Source organism: Puntigrus tetrazona, chromosome 24 (assembly GCF_018831695.1).
Source record: "Puntigrus tetrazona isolate hp1 chromosome 24, ASM1883169v1, whole genome shotgun sequence".
NCBI classification, from domain to species: domain Eukaryota; kingdom Metazoa; phylum Chordata; class Actinopteri; order Cypriniformes; family Cyprinidae; genus Puntigrus; species Puntigrus tetrazona.
This window is the reverse complement of record NC_056722.1, coordinates 21,269,630-21,291,394: the sequence shown is the minus strand read 5'-3', so window position 1 is coordinate 21,291,394 and position 21,765 is coordinate 21,269,630. Positions and strand designations below refer to the sequence as shown.

Genomic DNA, 21,765 nt, shown 5'->3' with positions numbered 1-21,765 from the left:
GTTATATTTCCTTGCGTAAAGTAATTGCTCTGCAACAAAGCCAATCAAACCAGTTAAATTTCTGCTGATGATATTCGTTTGATTTATACCGGCGGTAATTATAAAACATCACGTCATCAAGGTGCATCAACAGCATCATCAATATATGTATCGCAGGTATTGAGTCATCATGTAAATATAGTCACACAGGAAAAAATCCTTACATACCTGAGGTCTCCAGCGACCTTATACACACACACAAAAAACGTTATATTGACTAGATTGAGGAATAAGAAAATTGATGTCTAACTTTTAAAAAACGAAGGAGGGACAGAGTCGAGAATGACGTTTTTATGGTTAACACTTAACGTTTAAATCTTGTGGCTATACTATTGAACAGTTAAATAAAGTTAGATAAAGTACAGTTCCATACCATACGTCATCTTTAACGATTTAACATCCCTTTTCTTTCCGTTTCCTTTTAAAATGACAGAAAATAGCTTCATCACCTTATGAATAGAATACATTACTAATCTCAGTTTTATATTCAAAACAGTTCTATGGCAAACCCACTTCCCCGTTCACGGATTATAATGTCACGACGTTCTTCCTTTTAAGGCAGAAATTGTGTTGTCGCATGAATCCATTCGGATGTTTGTTTGTTTTTACGACACCAAGTCAAGGACATGCTGGTTTGTCCGTTTTTCACGACGTACGTTTCACCCGGTGCGCGCTTAACATTCGGAAACGCTACAGATTCTCTTAAACCAACACCCGAGCCGTTTTGTAAATGGCGCGTGAGGCGCAGCGCGGACAGAAACGCGAGCAACGGGGGGAATCTCATTATTTTACGCGGACTTTTATGGGGCAAGTCGAAATGCTTTGCCCCGCTTGCCTGTATGTGACATTTCCCTCTCTCATTAATGAGACGTTCCGTCAGAGCCGAGCCTGTGCTGAGACCAGCAGACCTGGCAGAGTTTGGCCCAAGGGCCTGTTTTCTTACTATTCACATATTTACCAAAGTGAAATATTCCAGCGCTGTTTCATTCGATAAGGCCAAACGTGCGCTCGGCGCTCCCAGCCAGTAAAAGCCATCGCTGCGGAGAAAGAAAAACAAAACAGCTTTGAGTCACAGCGGTTTAAGCCGTAAAACCGCGCGCTCGTGACGAAGCCGAGCCGCTAATTTGGGTTAATTTGTGCGGTCAGCTGACAAAAAATATTTAAACGCTGTAAAATGCCATCAGCTAAAACGCGCGGCCTTTCGTGTTTGCCGTCAGGCTCATCGAAAGAGAAAAGTTGGGGCTTATCAAACACCGAAAAACAAAACAGCCCTCAGACTGTTGTCTGCTGCAAATGGTTTCGTTAATTAAGTTGGCTTCTTCATAAGGACAGCTAATCATAAGTCAAGCATTGCCACAATCTCTTACTCCATTTAGTCTCAGACGGCAATGCATTTTACTCTCTTTACATTATTAGACTGAGCTGTGATTTTACAAACATGCTGATTACTCTGCTAAGCATGTGCTCTTTAGTTAAAGCACATTTAAATAATATATTTATCGCCCCCTGTAATGAAATCACTCAATTTATGAGCGTCTAGGGGAGAGAGGTTCAACCCGGAGAGGGAAGGTTCTCGCAAGATAAATACAGAGAGTAGTTTTACGTCAGGTCGTAATGGAGATTTCCGACTTTTATCATTTAAGCAACGCACTCTGCAGTTTCCTGAAACGGCAAATTTCCGTTTCTGGCTACACGTATACGTTTTATTTTTAATGCGGCTTCCCCGCAGTTGCTCCACTGGAGCTGATATATTGTATTGCGTGGCTCATCTGGCTCATAGAGTATTGCATGTTCGCTCCACACACCGATGAAGCTCAGCGTGGGTGTGTGAATGATGGTCTAGAACATGAATGGGGCTGCCAGCGAAAGGGAGACACTGGAAATCTCGGGTTTTGGAGTCAATGTGTTTGTTGGTCATGGAATATTGCATACTTACAACAAGGCCGTGTACCAAACGTCCATGCGATCACTTTATTTACTCACTCGCTCGTGTGGTGTCAAACCTGTATGACTTTCTTTTGTGGAACATAGTTGCAGCTTTTGTTAATATATGAAGTCACTTTATTATGAAGTCACTTTTAAATATGTCACTTTTATACATATATATATATACACATATATATATATATATATATATATATTACATTTATTTGATACAACATTTTTTCATTGCATTTTACAGACAAAATGATATGATATGTTTCTTCTGTCAAACACCAAAATCGCTTTAGTCATTTACTGTACATATATATTAATTTATAAATAAACTTTAAAAGGTATTAACGTATTATTTGCAAAAATTTTAATTTGACATATTTAAATGTTACAATTTTCAGCTCTTCACCTCTTTATTAATTCCCATTAACTTGACAATTTGATAGTATATTATTCACCGATCTTCTAAGTAAATACATTTTCAGAGATTTGGTGAAATGCTTCCTGACAGACAACGAACAGAAAACCAATCGATTTCTAACACAACAATCTATCCCTTTTTCTTTCTAATATGAAATTCTGAAAGCTTCCGAACTACAGCAGCAAACGTGGCTCAGCTTCCACCGTATAAGTTCTAATCCATGTCTTGTGTGATTTTCAGGTCGCTGTGACACAGAGCTAAAGGTCACGCATAGAACCGGTACTCTGTGGCAGCCTGTCCCTCAGGCTTTCTGGATCCAGTAGGTGGCATTTAGCTTGTACTCACTTGCTGTGTGACTCCATGTTCTCAAATTCCAACAATATCACTCTTCCAAAGAAAGACCAGCGGGTCTCCGTGGCCTCACCAGGACTCTGGGTTTTCGGAGTCACTGAAAGCCTCGAAAGGTCCTGCCTTTGAAAGCCCTGATACAAGCGAGAGCAACGTCGAGGGCACGGGAGGCCGGACTTCCGCTGTCCGAGGCTTTCTTGCGCTCCAGAGGGGGTTAGGTCTGTGGAATAAAAGGAAATCAGTCTCTTGCATTAAAGCCACTGGGGACTTTTGATTCGCTGCTTTTTAAACACCAGATACTAGGCTTTGGTCAATATAGAGTTGTTTTCGTCCCCTTATTTTTTAACTTTTAGTTATTCGAGTGGCTCTTGCACTGTGTAAATGGATCCGCGGCTAGCTTTCACAGTCTCACCACAGGAGAACAAGAGAATGAGACAGAGAAAGAGTGTCTGAAACCTTGTTTGCTGCCTTATTAGAGTAGGATGGGATTAATGGAGGTCCGAATTGAATGATTGCGTAACACGCTGTCTTCTTAAATGCCTCCATCTGGTCCATTTTTTTTTAAGGCAGTATAGATGAATCCTTCACCGGCAATGATATCCCGCAATCCGCTTTGTGTGTGTTTTGGCAGCCGATCAAAATAATGAAATCGGTGTCTGACAGAGAGATTCTACTTATATTTATAATAAAGGTTTACAAAAAGTGTTCAAATACATATTGTCCTCATATTTTATAGTTTTAGCATTTCAAACACAGCAAATTTAGTTACCTTGTTACATGTATTTATTATATTATAATAACAATAACCGCATGCAAGTAAACCCTAACCATATAGAAAGCTCATGTGGTTAATTAATATTTCCCAGTACTTCAATTTAATTACACTGTAAAAAATACACCTTAAAATAAAGTGAACCCCAAATTTGAGTGTGTGTTATTATGGTGTAATTAACGTGTAAGTAATCGTTTTTAAATAATTTACATATTTTCTATTTATATTTTTATCTCAACTTCTAATAAAAATATAATATTAATACTCTCTGTTGTATTTTTAAATTATTACATTAAAATAAAATAGAAGGTTTGCTCTAATTTGATCCGAAACCAAATTCAGTCGAGATGAAATCAAAACCCTACTTTTTTCTTAATACACATTCCTCTAACAATTCATTATATATAGAGAAAAAAGTTTGTCTTCATAATCTTTAATTAAAACTTTCTCAGCCTCTGGGTTGACTTCACTTTTCAGTCTTCTCTCTGCCAACTACCTAATTCATTTTAGGATGTAACACCCACTTACAGATGGATAAAATGAAGTCCCATTCCGCTTTTTCACATTTAATATTCTCTCCTTAACTCAGAAATATGTCACATTAGAAGTAAAATAGATTCATATGACATTTCATGTTGACTTTAACAGGTACAAAAATGCCGCGTCACACCGTAAGACTAAGAACGGCGACGGCGGGGAAGTAGATGGAGTGAGATGCCATAGATTTAGCACTGACAAGTCCATGCGCATTCAGATGGTGAACTGCCTAGCGCATCTTTTAATCAGCTTTTTGTTCTGCTTGCACATGCCCTGCTCTGGTTTAGATGCGTATCACTTCTCACATCTATTGAATTCTAATGGGACATTTAAATCCAAAGACCTCTGTCTTAAATCAGGCGGTGTGCAGCGATTACGTCTGGCGGGCCGAGCTAAGAGCTGAGACGGGCTCCCGCCCCACCGAGTCAGCCTGCATTTGGCTTTCTCATTTCCTGCAAATAGTGCAGACCGTGTTCTGAAGCCATCCTAATACAGCAGGCCAAAGTCGCATTTGAATAGGCAGATCAGTTCACCTGGTGACTTTGTTACATACAGTAAAAGACATTGCATTGTGGCAATACCTAATTTTTGTTAACTGTGTTTTCTTATGTAAATGTAGTGCACAGGGATGTCGCGTTACACCTTCCCGAACCGAGTTTCTTCCCGTGGGTTGCCAAAAATAATCTACTGCGAGTACAATGTTAGAAAGTTTAAGGCTTTGGCTCCCGCTGACTTTCAAATTGAGAACAAAAAAAACTGATGAAACCTCATGTTCTTCTGTATTCTGCAGCGATAAAAGGACATTCGGAAGGAAAGGACATGATGGCAAATCAGTGAGTAAATGATGGAAGTTCAAGCTTGTACAGTGAGTTTTAAATAGACGGTTCACCCAAAAATAAAGAAAATCATAATTTACTGACAGAAAAAAATTATAGAATGCTAGTTATGATTCTAATTTCAGACTGTCATATGCTCATACCAGTATATTACTGCAGTGCACGGTATGTTATACAATTACACACAAATCTAGATAAAAATATGAAATAACCATATTCATTAGTCTGACTTAATATATATATATAGTATATAAGTTTCTCTCTCAATTTCTTTCTCATACCCTTAAATCAGACAATATCACTGTGCTTTATTAGCTCTGCACATTGTGCTTGAGCTCAGGTGAAGAAAATTGGTGCCTCGCATTACAAAAAGACACAGGTGTAGTGATTGCCTTATTACAATGAGCTGTGGGAATTTAGCCCTGCTGTTCGCCACCTTGTTGTTAAAAACTGCTTAAATTAGAACAAGGACGTAAATTAGGCTCCAATGAGAAACAGGAGGATATCTTTAAATGACATTGCTTTGTCTAAGCTTTGTTCTGCTCTTTATTCATTAGAGAAAAGAGCAGTTTGTGTGCAGGATGCTAGTTTGGTGTATTGATTCAGACACCTGAGCGCTCTATATTTACAATGAGAATCAGTTTTTAATCAGACGTGGTTTTATTGTTAAAGTAAACTAAAAGAAAAACGGTTATTTCTGTTATTATTATTTGAGAAGACAAGCAAAAAATAAGTAAGAATAAATAAAAACTGCACTGGCGACTTTAATTCAGATACGTTCTATAGCATTGAAATAACTAAAACTGAAAAAAGCAAAATTTAAAAAAAGATACTAAAAAAATACTAAAGCTATAATTAAAAGGAAAACTGAAAATACAAAATACAGTATATAAATAATACTGTAAATGAGAAATAATTGGATGTAAAAATCATTAGAAAAAAAATACATTTATGTATATACATGTAAATATTTTCTAAATATATACTATATGTGTGTATTTATATATACATACACACACATATATTATGTAAACCAAAACGTTTGACAGCATTAATGTAAATCAAACATATATTTCCTTTACATGCGTATTTACAGTATATATGCGTAATAGATATAAATACTACACATACATGTAATATTTAAACTCTTAATTAGAATGAGATTAATCGTGATTCAGCCCTAGTTCATGCAGTAAATATCATTTCCATACCTCCTCTGATAACATCCTCTGCCCACACACTTAGCTTTAGCAGTATTTGTGCCATGTGTTTGTTGGCCCCTGCGCCATTACTTCAAGAATCTTTTAATTCATTTTTTGCATCGCTAGCACTCTGTACCCCATAAACGTACCGTAGCAGCCCAGCTGATGCACATAGATCATGACAGGATCACCGGCTGAAAGACTTTATCACACATTGTGAATCAGTACAGCCTAAAGAAGACACAATCACTCAAATTGCTTGCATTAATAAGTTGGCACTTACATTCCTCTTAGCAAGCTTATCTCAATAACTAGATTGAAAGAAAGAGTAATGGCTTTCTTAGCACTTTAATACGGATTCATTCAATTTCCAATAAATAAAATGGGTCTAAAGCCTTTCCCAAAATATTCTGAAAATATCCCTAAAATCAAGGTGTCATGGGAGGGTCAGTGCAATATTTGTGTGTGTGTGTGTGTGTGTGTGTGTGTGTGTGTGTGTGTGTGTGTGTGTGTGTGTGTGTGTGTGTGTGTGTGTAAAACATTCTAGAGACTAGATTTTCAGATAAAATGGGACAGCTGCAGAAACGTCTGCAGAAACTGTTGTGAAGATACTAGGATGTTGTACTTGGTTGCCAGGGTATTACTTTCTGGTTGCTAGGGTGTTCTGGGGGGTTGATATATGGAGTTCATATGTGGTTCTCACTTAAGTCATGGAAAGAAAACCAAGCAAATTACATTACAATTCATATTTCTTTGCATCTAATACATTTTGAATAAAACATTACAGTTTACGTAGTTTTCATTTATTTAATTTCAGTATAAGTTTTAGTTATTACATCAAGTAAAAAAAATAATAATAATTAGAAATGCTAAACATGTTTGATATCTTATTTTTATTCAAGTACCAATTTTTTAATGGCTTTAGTTTTAGTTAACTATAATAATAATTATTAAAATAATGATTATATAAGGAGACTAATATTGTAAAATATGAGTTTCATATTTTAATATACATGTGTTAATATTTTAATACACTACTAATAAATACTAATAACCGATACTAAGTCTTCAGTTTTAAATTATTCTTTAAAAATATATTATATTAAAAGTTATATAGAAAGTTCAAGAACAGCTTTTATTTGAAATAGCAACCTTTTAACTTTTATAACTATAATTGTATTTACTGTCACTTTTTATCCATGTAGTGTATCCTTGTTGATATATATATATATATATATATAAACCTTTCTGACCCAAAACTTTTAAAGAGTAGTGTATATACATTTAGTACAATTATATATATTTTTAAAACATAATAATTGCAAAACATATGTTTTATATTTCATAATGATTTTTAAATAAGATGTTTAACAAGGCCTCAAGTTGTCCCTAATAAAGGTAAAGTGAAAAGGGTTTGCTGAGCTAAAGAGCTGTAATGTCTGGCTCTGTTTTAAAAATCAATGATGCAGAAGTTTCCGACGTGAAGAAGAGGGACAGGAACTCTCTCCTCCACACACAAAAGCACCAGTCAGCAGTGCAGTAATTGCTTTTCATAAGGCAAATTTGCTTTTACTCCCACCCAGTTAATGAAATGAAGCAAGAACATCCTTCGGAGCGGCAGAAAAGGAAGTGGCCCGAGCGGCACCGGCCGAATTCTTCCATTCCGTTTGAGTAAACACTCCGGATCGAGAAGTCATGTGGCATTCATTGATTGACAGATCTCTATTACAAAAGCTTATCGTATCCCTGTCCGCAATTATCCATCTGGAGGACTGGCCAGAGATTTGATTTGTGAGAGGATCATGGTCACACAGATGTGCGAGGGGGAGACATACGATAACCTGCTATGAGCGCTTCATTAGCTCTTTTCTCCACATGCTAATGCTAATCTTCCTCTCTATAGCCCCGGCCCTGCAGTGACCCGCTGGTGGTGGCAAAAGTACAGAAGCTTTTAAGACAATGATAGAGGTTTGATGATGAAGCAGAGTGCGCGCAGGCTAATCTTTGTTTTATTGCTCGTCTTTCTTAGAAGGCTTTTTGACGCTTTTTTATTGATAGAATCGAACCCCACTGCCCCACATGAGCACCTCAACTCAATATAAATGCCTTCTAAGTTGAAGAGAATGAGTTATTGTAAAATGTAAATATTTGAGTACGTGTCAATGATAACTTCTCACAATGAGGTCATACCGCTTCATGTTAGATAATGCAGTAAATAATATTAACTAACAGGGGGCAATGCATTTCTTGCAGTATTTTTTCACTCATGATAACTTTATGATTAACATTAGGAATGCTTCAAGCCTCAAGAATAATAAATGTTCATTTTAAACCTATGAGATATTTTATGCAGCAAATCAATATAAAATATTGTGTGAATAATTATATAATTACTAACATAAATTTTGTTTGGAGATTGTACTGATAAACTCATAAAACAATAAATGTACATTTTCAATCATATGTTTAGTATGGTAATTATAAATTAGAATTTGTAATCAATTTCCCATTTGTTTTTTGGATCATAATGATAACCTCATAATAAAATAAAAAATAAAATAAAAAAATAAAAATAAATAAAATTTTGTTAGAAACTTTTGTTTAACTAACTAAAATTTGAAAATATATTTTTACTTTTATGTAAAATTTATATATATATATATATATATATATATATATATATATATATATATATATATATATATATATATATATATATATATACATATATATGTGTGTGTGTGTGTGTGTATAAATAAAAACAAACTATGAAAGCATATATTTAGTAATTCTTTTTATTTTATTTTAATATCATATTAGTAAATCTCAAAATTACTATTAAGATTAATGCATGCTTTACAAGTAATTTTTCACTGTTAGTAATGTTACCAATGTTGTAAAATAGAACTTTTAAACCACACGCACAAAATACGTTCAAGACCATGGTACTACAATAGCACTTTGTCTTAGTTTCAGCTTGTATGAAAGCTAAGGGCTTTGTGAAGGATGACTGAAGAATGCTGGCTGGTTTGAGAAGTCGAGTGCTGAGGGTATGAGGGACAGTAACTGATGGAGCTGGGGAGAGCGTGTGTGTTCGAATCATGTTCAGTGTTGCATGTCTGTGGTTAAGGGGTGTGGGGTGTATAGCATGTGCTTGGAGAAGGCAGGGTCAGCTATGACATGAGGAAGGGAAAGAGGCTTTGTACATCTCCACTGGACTGAGCGCAGAGACGCTTCACTACCTCCACTAATATACTGCAGATTCTCTCCCACACATACGCACAGCTGTTATGGAGGCATTCGAAACTGTTTGTTTTGCCTTTAATGCTGTACAAGCTGTATTTTCTATCCTCTTATCCCAAACCTACCCCTCACATGAAACTTTATCTCTCTTATTGTTTTGTGTAGTGTCTGTAGATAAAGGCAAATTAACATGAACATATATATATATATATATATATATATATATATATATATATATATATATATATATATATATATATGTATATATGTGTGTAAATACACACACATACTGTATATATATATATATATATATATATATATATATATATATATATATATATATATATATATATATATATATATATATACACACATATATGTATGTATATATATATATATATATATATATATATATATATATATATATATATATATATATATATATATATATATATACATTACTAACCTCATATTTTGACAGTTTTTTGCTGCATTCCTTCAAAGTGACAAATGGGCTGAAGCCTCAGGAGCCGCTCTAGAAAGAAGGGTAAAGAAATGTAAATGTCTCTTTCATTGTATAAAACATAGTAAGCACATTTCCATAATACAATGCGCGAGTGTGAGGTTTCGTTTTCTTCCATTTGACAGACTATTGCATGCGAAATGAACACTTTCAGGCTCTTTATAGGCTCTCAGGGGCTCGGGTCCCTCTCCTCCTGTCTAGACATTAAACAGACTCTTCTCTGACCACCCAGGTGCCTCTCTTTTATTTATCACGGATGACACCTCTGCGAAGGAGACAGGAGAGTCTTCCTTCACTCTTCTCTCGGGCTGCCACAACAGACCTGACAGCTGTCGCTTTTCACTGACGGCAGACTTTTCGCTTTCTTCCGAAGGGCAGTTTTTTAATCACGCATGTGAAATGCCATCCCGGTGTCTTTTTCGAACACTTTAATTCGCTGGTATTTCCATATGTTGTGGGGAAGATGTGAATTTTAATGATTTTTCTGATGACTGCGGCGTGATTTATTTGAAGGCAAAGCTCCGCATCCACATTAGTAAACACTTTTCCTGCTCGCTGACCGCAAAGATGCATGACCCGAAACTGTGTCTCTGAAAATACATCTAAAACTAGCGAAAAGAAGATGACAAAAAAAAAGGAAAGTAATCTTTCTTTCCCTCTCTCTAAAGATTTCCAGACAGCACACGGCCTGGTTTATTCTTAGTCGGTCCGGTAGCAGTAGTCTGGTAAAATGATATGAGAATGGACTCAAAACAGCTGAAAATTAATCATTGTGTTCAGGCGAACTGGAAAATTCAATACCTCTGCTATAGCCGTCGATAACGCTGACCAGAGCTTCATGTCTTCAGACCGTTTTACACTCTAGCGGAACTAATTGTGCTCAGTTGGGAATACTGACATTTGATTTCTCTCTCAGAGAAAATATAAACATATTGTGTGGCTGAAATTCAATAGTGCCAAGCAGCTTTTAAGCTCTCTTTTGAAGGATATTTCTCACATAAACAAAACACACACAAATTTACACTTCAGACACTTGCCATAAATACGGTACACTTTGGCGCTCCGTTACTTTACGGGAGAAAAATGACATTAGAAGGAATTTGTTTTGAGCTTCTTTTGTTGTGACCTTTTAGATAGGTTAGATGATTTATCTACAGAATGAACATAATATTGCCCTGCATGAAAAGTAGGTAGATTTAATGCATCAATTGTTCTTGATCTCAAATTTTGCCTGTATCAGAGTCCTTTTCAATGTATCAAAATGTGGAAATTATGCAGATTAATTAAATGTCTTTACTTTGGAAAAAATAATAATAATAATAAAATATTATATATATATATATATATATATATATATATATATATATATATATATATATATATATATATAATATTTTATTATTTTTTATAATTTAAATACATTTTATTTATTTATTTATTTAGCATGTCAGGCTCAGTTTTCTTACAGATGTGTCTCAAACATAAAAATGAAACTGAAATGCCATTTTTTTCTCATGCTCTCAGAACTAAAAGTTGTTCAGAAAATCTCTCTCTGAATAAAGATGAGTTGTGGTCGATTTACATTCCTTGATGACTAAGGATTGTGGGTAATTATGAGGATCCTCGCTAGATTTAATTTGTGCTGCATGTGGTATGATTGGCCAAGCAAACTAATCAAACTACCTCCTCATACACACGCGCGCGCACACACAGAGAGAGAGAGAGAGAGAGAGAGAGAGAGAGAGAGAGAGAGAGAGAGAGAGAGAGAGAGAGAGAGGTCATCGCAACTTCAACAAAAGATATTCACCTCTCCACTGCAGAAAATGCCAATAACTTCAGAAATAGTTCTAGAAGATTCCTACAGAAGGACACAAGTGGGAATTCATGAAAGAATAAATAAATTGCTGGTGAGGTTTTGATTAACTGGCATGGTTAGCATGGCAAATCCCCCTAAAGATTCGGAGATTAGAATGCAAAGTGTCTAAAAGCTCATAAAAGCAGTGTTTTCCCCCAGGAAAGTGGTGGTATTGTTCATATTCAGTGCATTTTCTGTGAAAACAAGCATTTAATCACATTGTGTGGAATGAATGTGTAATATGCCCCGAGTGCGTATAGCATGCAAAATGACTCTGAATCTCCTCAGCGCTTTAGCACTGCTCTCAACAAACACAACCACAGTTGACGTTTATAATCATATCTGCCTACGTACTAATACCAAAAATCACTTCAGACCAGAATTTTCTTTATAAAATGAGATCTGTTTAGACAGATTAGGATGGAGATGTCACGATTGATTGAGAAAGGTGAAATAACGCCGGCAGGGTACGAAAAAGGTAGACAGCTGGCCAATATATCAGCGGATTTACACAAAAGGATTAAGCGCTGGTGTAGAACACAATTGTATTATGGACTAATACATATTATGTTCCCAGTTCTCGGTGTTAATTCCGAGAAGCATATTTAACTTCAAAGAATTTTGATCCGGGGAAAGTAGAACAATGGGCCGACTGCTTATGTTACAGATTAAAACAGCATTTAGAACCTTATGCTGCGAGTAAAAATCGTTAATATTAAACAAATGCCTTGAAGCAGTATTATTTATGAATAGATATAACCAGCATTAATTCCAAAGGAAATTATTGTTTTGCAAAAATTTAAAAAGAGACCAGATTTAGCATTAATCAAACAGTTGAGAGCAACCTGTAATAAATATTCATTCTAGGTCTTTTTCTCAAATTGTTCTGCGTCCATGAGAGAAACTGCAGCTTTTCGCTTAAAACTGTGTTTATGTTTCGCTTAACGTCCCTAAAATCCAAGTCACGTTTCTCCTGATGGAAGTTTTCTAATTGCTTTAAAACCCCATGAAATGCTTTAAGAATTGCCGTTTTCTGTCCTGTATTGACATCTTTTCTTATGAAAACAGTAAGTATGTTTTTCTGTATATTATATCCATGAGCCATTTCCCGTTCGCTGGTTCCGAAGGAGGGAAATGCTCAGTCTAGAAAATATTTGATTGTTTTCATGGAAGTGAAACTATGCAAATACTAAATGTGTAATCTCTGAAGTGAACTTGTCAAGTGTCAACATCCGCACTAAAAATGTGAAAGAAAATGCTTTTTTTTATTGCATTGCAGGTAATGTTGACACGTCTAAGCAGAAAGACCGAAATAGTGTGTTGTTTCATATTTCAGTCGAATAATCTTTATTTACTACTTTAAAAACTTTTTTTTTTACAGTTTAGGAGTGCACTGGGGTTGTTGCCTTCAAAGCTAACACACAGACTAAACTCTTATTTTGATTTGATGGGGTCATTTAAACTGGAATTCAAGTCTATAAATATCGATAACGGACACAACAGACAGAAAATGAGAAGAATGGCAAAGATGGACAAAATAGATGGATAAAAATTCAGAGCCAGAGATCCTAACACAAGACATTACCATCATTAAACCGGCCCAGATGGCTCCTACACAAACAGCGCCTCTTGTCCTAAAATCAAATGTCTCATCCTTTTAATTCTCTTATGTAGCTATGTATAGCAAGTACAAGCTGTCAGAAATGTGCCGAAGACTTTGCTTTGCTTTTAGAAAACTGCTTTAAACCTGGAAATAAAAAGGAAATGTCAAGAGGTTAAAGACAAAGCAAATTTGGGACACTGAGAAATTACTGCAGTGAATGGGTGCCGTCAGAATGAGAGCCCAAAGAGCAGAGAAAAACATCACGATAATGCACAACTCCAGTCTCTTAATTAACATCAAGTGAAGTGAAAAGGTGTGCTTTTGTAAGAAACAAATCTATCACTAAGACGCTTTGGAGTCTTCTATCCAATATTATGTTCTCAAGAGAAAAGCTTGTTCCATCTGCATGAGGAGAGAAATATGCACAGATCAAGCACCGGGTACAAGCCAAAACAGTTTAAAAAAAGTTTTAAATATTTAGATTTTGATCAGACAGGACAACAGGGTATAAACCTTTTCACTGGAGGAAGTGCTTTTATGGATTATGGAATATTATTTTGGCCAGAACATGTGGTTTAAATCTAACAACACAATAATCGATTATTGTATTGCTTTTTTATCAGCTGTTTACACTCTATTTCTGACGGCACTCATTCACTCCAATGGTGAGTAACCTTAACCTAATATAGAATTATGTATAAATCTATATTTAGTGAGCTTTAGGCTAAAACAAGGAAAAATAGTATAAGATAAAAATGTGCTGCATTGTTGTTTTTTAACAAATAATTGTCTTATATCTGTTTAAAAAAATGCATTAAGCATTACTAATTACTAATACATACAGTAGAAGTAAAATTAAAGTTTACAGTGAGGATTCTTTTTTTTTTTTTTTTTTTTTTTTTTTTAAGAAAACAAGACAATTAAGAAAAGACATTCGCTGCGTACTGTCAGGGACTTTACAGAGAAAGCCATTTGTAATTGCTCATAATTACCAGTAAACACTGTCAGGAACAGTGAGACTGATGTCAGGGGCAGAAATGTGGACCTGGGGACCAAAGCAATCATTACTAGTCTTTTAAACTACAAAACACTAGCCCAAATTGCTGTAAATGTATTCGAGAATTACAGCTTTTATAGATGAAGAATAGCACAGTGCGCTCTGTATAAATAGCTCAGCCTTCACAATGAAAGTTTTGTTTCTATCTGCGAATCCCCACAAGCGGCACTACATTCCATCATTCCATCATTCCATCGTCTCTTCATTCTGCCAAAACCCTCACAGCGTTCATGATTGGCACAGATTTCTAACAGAGAGAGAGAGAGAGAGACGGAGAAAGAGAGAAGTGCACTTGCCTCTAAGTGACCTTAGCATCCGTCAGAAAGATTCTTAAAGAATGGATGAGAACACTGACCTTCAGCTAGGGCCCCTGACAGCCGTGACGAATTTCAAGGACTTCAACACTTTTTAGGTGTTGCACTGTTGTTCTGCCAACACTGTATGATTTAATCCAGTTTGAGCAGTGACACAGGCTGGCAGTGCAGTCCCAGATGCAGGGACAGATTTCAGAAACAGGCCAGACGATGCATGTAGCCAATCTGGATTACGATAAGAGACAGACAGAAGTGTCCCGCTCTGAATCTTGGAGTGTTGACTTCTGTTCTGAAGAGCAGACAGGATGATTAGAATTGCAGAGCGCACTCCAAACAAATCTAGAACTGGTGCTGCATTTTAAACACGCTTTTAAAAATGCTCATTTTCGCTTACCAAATGAGCGACGTGCACTCGTTTTTTAAAGCCCAAATTAAAGTGTTTTTGTCAATAGCTGTGCATTTCAGGTGTAACTAACTCTTCAAGATAATGAGAAACAGAGGGGGATAATGAGTAAGAATAAAAAATTAAAAGCAACATAAATTTGGACTTGCTCCATCTCGCACGTTCCTCGGGGCTTCTTTTTTAACCAGAGAGTCTAATGGTCTGAATAAAAGTTTCGATTTTTGTCAATAATGATGCAACGGAAGGTTGTGAAGAAAAATTTATACAATTATCAAGACCAGTGCTGAATGTATTTAAATAAATCTTCAGACAGTGGTCATGTTTACATGTTTACAAAATTCTGGTCATAATGTGATTTAACCAATATTACGGTTTCTGTAAAATTGCATTAAAAAAACAATAATAATTATATATATATATATATATATTCAAGCATAATGAATAAGGGAATGGGATACATACATACATACATAAATAAAGAATGTAGTATTTTAAACAAAAAAACATCTCTACCTTTATTTTCAAATTCGCCTCTTAGTGTGCTATGCATCTTAACGTTTCTCGTTGATTCAAGCACAAGAAACAAACCACTCATTGCTTCTTACACGCTTAACCTCTCGGTTCACGAATAAAGGTAATACAGATTGCAACTGCAAGTAACGGCAAACACCTCCGGAGCCGTCGCATTCCCTTTGTGAAGGTAAAGATGAAAGGAAACAGCATATATGTTACCTACATGTAAAAAGGAGAGCACAGCATCATTGTGAAGATGTACAAATCTGTGAACTTCTAGCTGCATCGAATGAATATGAATTGATTGGTGTCCTTGAAGAAACTTGGAAAATAAAGAAGGGGTAAAAGAACATACCCGAGGCAAAGATTGGCCTTCTTTGGCAGTGGTACTAAGTTTAAATCGCCTATATTTAATATCTCGTCCAGGTATGAAGACTTGGTTCCTTTAAATACTTTTTTTTCTACGGAAATTGTTAATAATGACTGACAGTCATAACACCTACACATGTGAAGAAAACCTTTCAAAAAGGTGTGCATTTGCATAAATAATAAGAATCCTCATAGCTGTTGAACAGCTGCTACCACTGGGAGCTTTCCAAAGTAATGAGTGATTACATTTACTGCAATCAGAGAACTTGCTGTTTTTCCAGCATGAGAACGTGCCATCTGACAATACGAGCACAACATGTAAAGTTGGGGTGTGTGTGTGTGTGTGTGTCTTTGAGAATATATGCTTAGTGTTGGAGAAAGTTACTGTCTGTCTATTCATCTATGTATCTTTGGCAAATGAATGTTTAGTTTTGTAAAATTACAGTTATGAATTATAGAAATGAAAATTCAGAAACTGAATTAATTTGGAAAAGCGTTCTTAATTCAATGCGGGGTGATGCTTAATTAATTGTGTTAGAATTTTTAAACAATTCAACCTGGAAAACATTAATGCTTTCAAACAAAATGTTACTTTGGCAACCTAATTAAATAAAACAAGTGCAAATTCAGAAAACTTGATCTGAAATTTAAATCATTAAAAAAGAAACATGAATGTTTAAAAAGAAACAAAACAAAAAGAAAGATATAAAATTAAAATAAAATATAAACTGAAATATACAAATAAAATGCACTTCAATATAAATAAATACTGAACTGTAAAAAATGGTAACGCTTTACAATACATTCCTAATTTGCTGCTTATTGATAGGTTGTTTAGATATTTCAATATTGAGGATGTAGAATAAGGTCATGTAGAATAAAGCATTAATATGTGCTTAATTACTACTATTAAATGGCTAATATTCTAGTAATACGCATGTTAATATGCAACTACTCAAGAGATCCTAAAACCGTAGCATAAACTAAAACTGGACAGTAGATCGGGACAGTAACCGCTGAAATGGAAACATATTTTGTATGTTTTGGAGTACCAGAAAAGGCCTGTTGAATGATCAGTGATGTTTGACATTTAAAAGCTATGTTAAAGCTGTTATGGTCATCGCTGTGCTGAAGAGTGGAGCTTCTGGCTATAGGTTGTGGGTGGCTACATGACTTGAGTTCTAGACTATGTTGCTCCACTCAATGAGCAATAGCTGCACTAATGTCAGCGCAGTGAAGAATAAACTGCAGACATTTGCTACACCACAGAAGCTATCTTTAAACACACAATAGCAATCAAGAGGTCATATTACTCACTTTTTAAATGATGTAATATATTGATGCATGTTAGGTAGACTTTACCTTAGTTCTTAGCGTATCATAGCTGTTTTAGGTAGTCCTTACGCAACACGTAACTTAAAGGGTAGTTCACCCAAAAATGAAAATTCTGTCATGAATTGCTCACCCTCATGTCATTTCAAACCTGCAGTATCTTTGTTCATCTTTGAAATAAAAATTAAGATTTGTTGATTACATTAAGGCCCAGAAAGCTAGTCATCGTCCACGTAACATCTACGGTTCAATCGTAATTTTATGAAGCTACGAAAACACTTCAATGTGCAGCTTGTGGTCCTCATATGAACGTGAATGTCTTGGATGTCTCTGACCACCCTCACCTTTCCTGCCCACAGATCTATTAGAACATAGAACGTCTCCACCTGACAGTTTGCCGGCTCTCCTTGTCTTTAATTTGAGCTTCCCGTTACAGGTGTCAGTCTCCTGCTCCGCGCTGTCAGCCCCTGTCCATTAAAGCGGTCAGCACTGCTCAGAACTCTGGGAGAAATTGCCTATGTCTTAAGTCAAATTACAGGCAGGCTGCTGCAATTCAGTTTAACCTGATGGGAGAAGGAAAAAAGAAAAGACACATGGCAGGAAGTCCAAATGAGTCTGGATTCAAAATAACCGGAGTCTATGCTCATATTGAAAGACTGTATCCGACCGAATGTCCAGAGAAAATAAGCAATATACTTATCTGACGCTTCCCCTGCTGTCTGAAAATATTGAAAAATTTAAGACGTTCCATTCGACTAATATTTGTACCGCAAACAGTCTTAGAAAAGTCTGAAAACAGAATAAGGCTTTCGGTTCCCTGTCCTGAGGCCTTTAAATACAGCACAGCGCATGCATACTAAGCAATATCTGCGTTAGATGAAAAATAGCAATCACCATGATGGGCGGCGAGAGAAATACTGATCTCTAGTGAGTTATGGGCATCCAGGGCAGATGAAAGTAACTTCCTTGCTCTATTCGGAATATCATTACTCCGCAGATGCTCCGGGGCTCATTTCAATAGACCACAGTGGCCATATTTTAGCTTGACAGTTGAGTGACTATATCAGAAACAGATAATGACACTCGGGCTAATATCAGCTTCAGCTGCTGCGAACGATGACAGGTGAGGCATCGCTTTATAAGGCTATTGAAGATTTATCAGCTGATTAACCTCTGCTTTAGGTTGTTAGCAGTATAAATAATTGAGGTTTGAGCTGACACTTGGAACATGGTTGTAATTTGAGCGAGAAATAAATTAGATGGAACGCGGACATTTATTCATGGACTGACATGGTTGGTGTATCACGCTCTGAATGGCCCAGAAACCATGGTTGGACTGCACTAATGTTTTGAGAATTGTTAAGGTTCTTTCCCTTCTTGAAACAGCAAAATATGATTGTAATGCTAAAAAAAGTAGTCTTTTTGTTCTCAGATTCAGAATCTCTCACAATAGCAGTTATTAGACAAACATAATTGATTGCTTTGTTGTACGCATAAAAAGATAACTGGTAAGACTGCGATTTTAACTGTGAAAAACTATGAAACTTGTTAAAACATTAAAAGTAAGTTCCCCTACTATATAGGGTGAAAAACTGTAATAGACATTTCACACAATTTTATGATAAAATATGCTTTTTGTAAGTGAAAAAGACTAATTTACAGGTAAAAAATGTAAATTGACTTTCCCAGAATTTCCTACATTGCATTTAAAAAGTTTACATTTCAACATTTAACAGATTTTTTCCTTTTTTTCTTCTTGTTAAATTAATTTTTATTGCATATTTTAGCTTTATGAGTGTCGCCATGATGGTGTTTAGTGTTTATGTTAATCACGTTGTGCACCTTCTACTTTATTTATTTATTTACAGCGTAGCATCTTTAAGTCATAAATACTATATATTCATTTTTTTTTTCAATTAAAAACTGGGTCCCACTTTATATTAGGTGGCCTTAACTACTATGTACTTACATTTAAGTTAATCATTTGATACAATGCAAGACACGTTAAATGTGTCCTAAACTTCATAGTCATCAAAGAATACTGAAAAAAGTAATGAACTAAAACAGAAAAAATATTAATCAACGAATTAGAACGATTTCTGTAGAATCAAGTGATACTAATGACTAGAGTAATGACTAGTGAAAATATTTCTGTGCCATCACTGGGTTAAATTCCATTTTAAAATACGATAAAAGAGAAAACAGCTATTTTAAATTGAAATAAACAACAATATTTCAACTAAATAAATACCACCTAGGAAAGCATAAAGGACATATTTCAAAAATATTTGATACATTTGACACAAAACCTTTGAATAATAGGTTACACAAAAATGCATTTATTTAATATATAATCAATATTTAGCTCCACTCTATATGCCAACCAGGATAAAAATAGTTGAAAAGGTTTCTGGGATTGCCTTATCTATAAAGCGCACATGAAATGCTGCTTAACATTTTAGCCACAAGGTATTTTATGAGCATAATTTAGCTGCCTACTGTTTGGAACAGCTATCATATAAGCGGTGTCCCTATGATGCCTATAAATATCACCAAGGTGGGCAGCTCACTAGGTTTTGGAACAGAGCTAATTTGTTGGCTGACAAATTACAGCTGTTTAAGTGATACGTTGACACATTGCTCAGCCTTCATCAACTCATTACTTTACGTCAAACAAGCAACAGTTCTGAGCTGGGTTATAAGTCATTTTCCCTCAAGGAGTCTGAGCTCCTCCATGCAAGACGCTCCTTAAACGTATTAAAATCCTTTATACCCCAAGTCTGATGTAATGGCGCGGATTAAAATAAACACTTGGAGTTTGAATGGGTCGCTGACTTTCTAGAGAACGGCATTTCGGGCCTCTTGTCTTTACGCTGCAATCTATTGTCAAGCCCCAGCAGCCCATTGACACAGTCATTGATTTCCTGATTAATGTACCTCTCTGTCATTGGTGTTTAGAGCAGTAGACATCATTTTAATGTGTGCATGATCAATAGCTCCATCAGCACTGAAAATTTCCAGCAGGCAGACAGCGGGAGATGCTGGTCTGCACCGCACAAACCCTTTAACACACAGAGCCGAAGTCCTCTGTCCTCCATCCCTTGTTATAAATCTCACACGTCGGAACTTTCAAATGTTATCATACCGGCTATATACACAACCATCTATCTGTATGTAGCGAATCAGCTCAAAAATGAATCATTTATAGGGCATTTGAACAGAATCGGTATTCTACAGCTGATCGGCGAGTCGGTCAGCGATTCACTGAACGAGCCGTATAGCGTCAAATCTGCACTGGATATTAATCCAAAATATAGTGAAAACATTATTAATTAGCACAGAGCACAAGATCGCAGTTTAAGACATGAACTTGCAAGCGCAAAATACAAGGTGCTTATCTATAAAGATAAGGTTTTTTTGGATAAGTCTAAACATACGCGTTCGCACATTTATGCAAGTTGCGGGAAAGAGAGAGAGTGAAGAAAGATCGAGTTCAAGAGAATGAAAATGTGAAATCCCCAGCAATATGTGCAATTGCATAGACCTGAACAAGCATCAGTCACTTAATTAACCCTCGCGTCGAGTTCTTCAATGAGGTTAAGATTTGTGTTAAATTCACCGGTTCAGCCTGAACCTGGAGTCACGGGATTCCCTTCCCGAGGTTGCTGGAAGTTCAGTGGTCGTTGGAGTTTTGAGAGGCTGATGATTGGGGGTTGGCTGGAGAAGTGGAGTGGTGGTTCAGTCGGAGACTTAGAGACACGGTGGGCAAAACTTAACTCACACAAACGCTCACAGAAAAAAACGGAACTAGGGTAAAGAAATAGAAGTAACAAGACTAGATTGTTTTTCTTGTCGTTGCGGCTGGGCAGCAGCAGACATGCAGGCCGGAGCGAGCTGCAACGGCTCGCAAAGAATGCAAAAAGTGATGGCAAAGAGCATAGCTGAAAACCAGGCTAAGAGCGAAACGTGACTGAAAGCATACTAAGAGCAACATTTTTAATTGTGTCCTGAGTTTTAAACTCAGCTTTAGACACAACCCAAATTTGTGTTTTAACCAATAGATAACGTTTTAGTTCAGATCAGAAATGTTACATTGTCAGTCACATATCTAAACAACTGAAACCTGTTTTATCAAAACACACAAGTAACTGTATATGTATATATATATATATATATATATATATATATATATATATATATATATATATATATATATATATATATATATAAAAAAATCAAATTTAAAATAAAAACTTTATCACGGATATTAAAATAACACAAAAAGGCACAATCTAAAAAAATGAGTGGTTTTTCTTTTTTATAACTAATATTTTACATAAACATTCATTACACAGCTTTTTCCCCGTATTATCTTGAATCTACAAACTTAATACGGTAATATTTCACAAATTAATCTCCATTATAATTAGAGCAACAACTGCGAGTTTAATTTGTACATATTT

General features: G+C 35.7%; 1 long non-coding RNA gene across 2 annotated transcripts in view; it reads right to left on the bottom strand.

Annotated features, from left to right (window-relative positions):
* Positions 1 to 2,270: 2,270 nt before the first annotated feature.
* Positions 2,271 to 21,765, bottom strand: part of LOC122329565 — a 53,717-nt gene continuing 34,222 nt past the window's right edge. For both annotated transcript variants that reach the window (XR_006247924.1, XR_006247925.1), the window contains 2 exons: positions 9,800 to 9,868; positions 2,271 to 2,963 (listed from right to left, as the gene is read on the bottom strand). This is a non-coding gene — a long non-coding RNA (uncharacterized LOC122329565). The remainder of the gene's footprint in view (positions 2,964 to 9,799; positions 9,869 to 21,765) is intronic.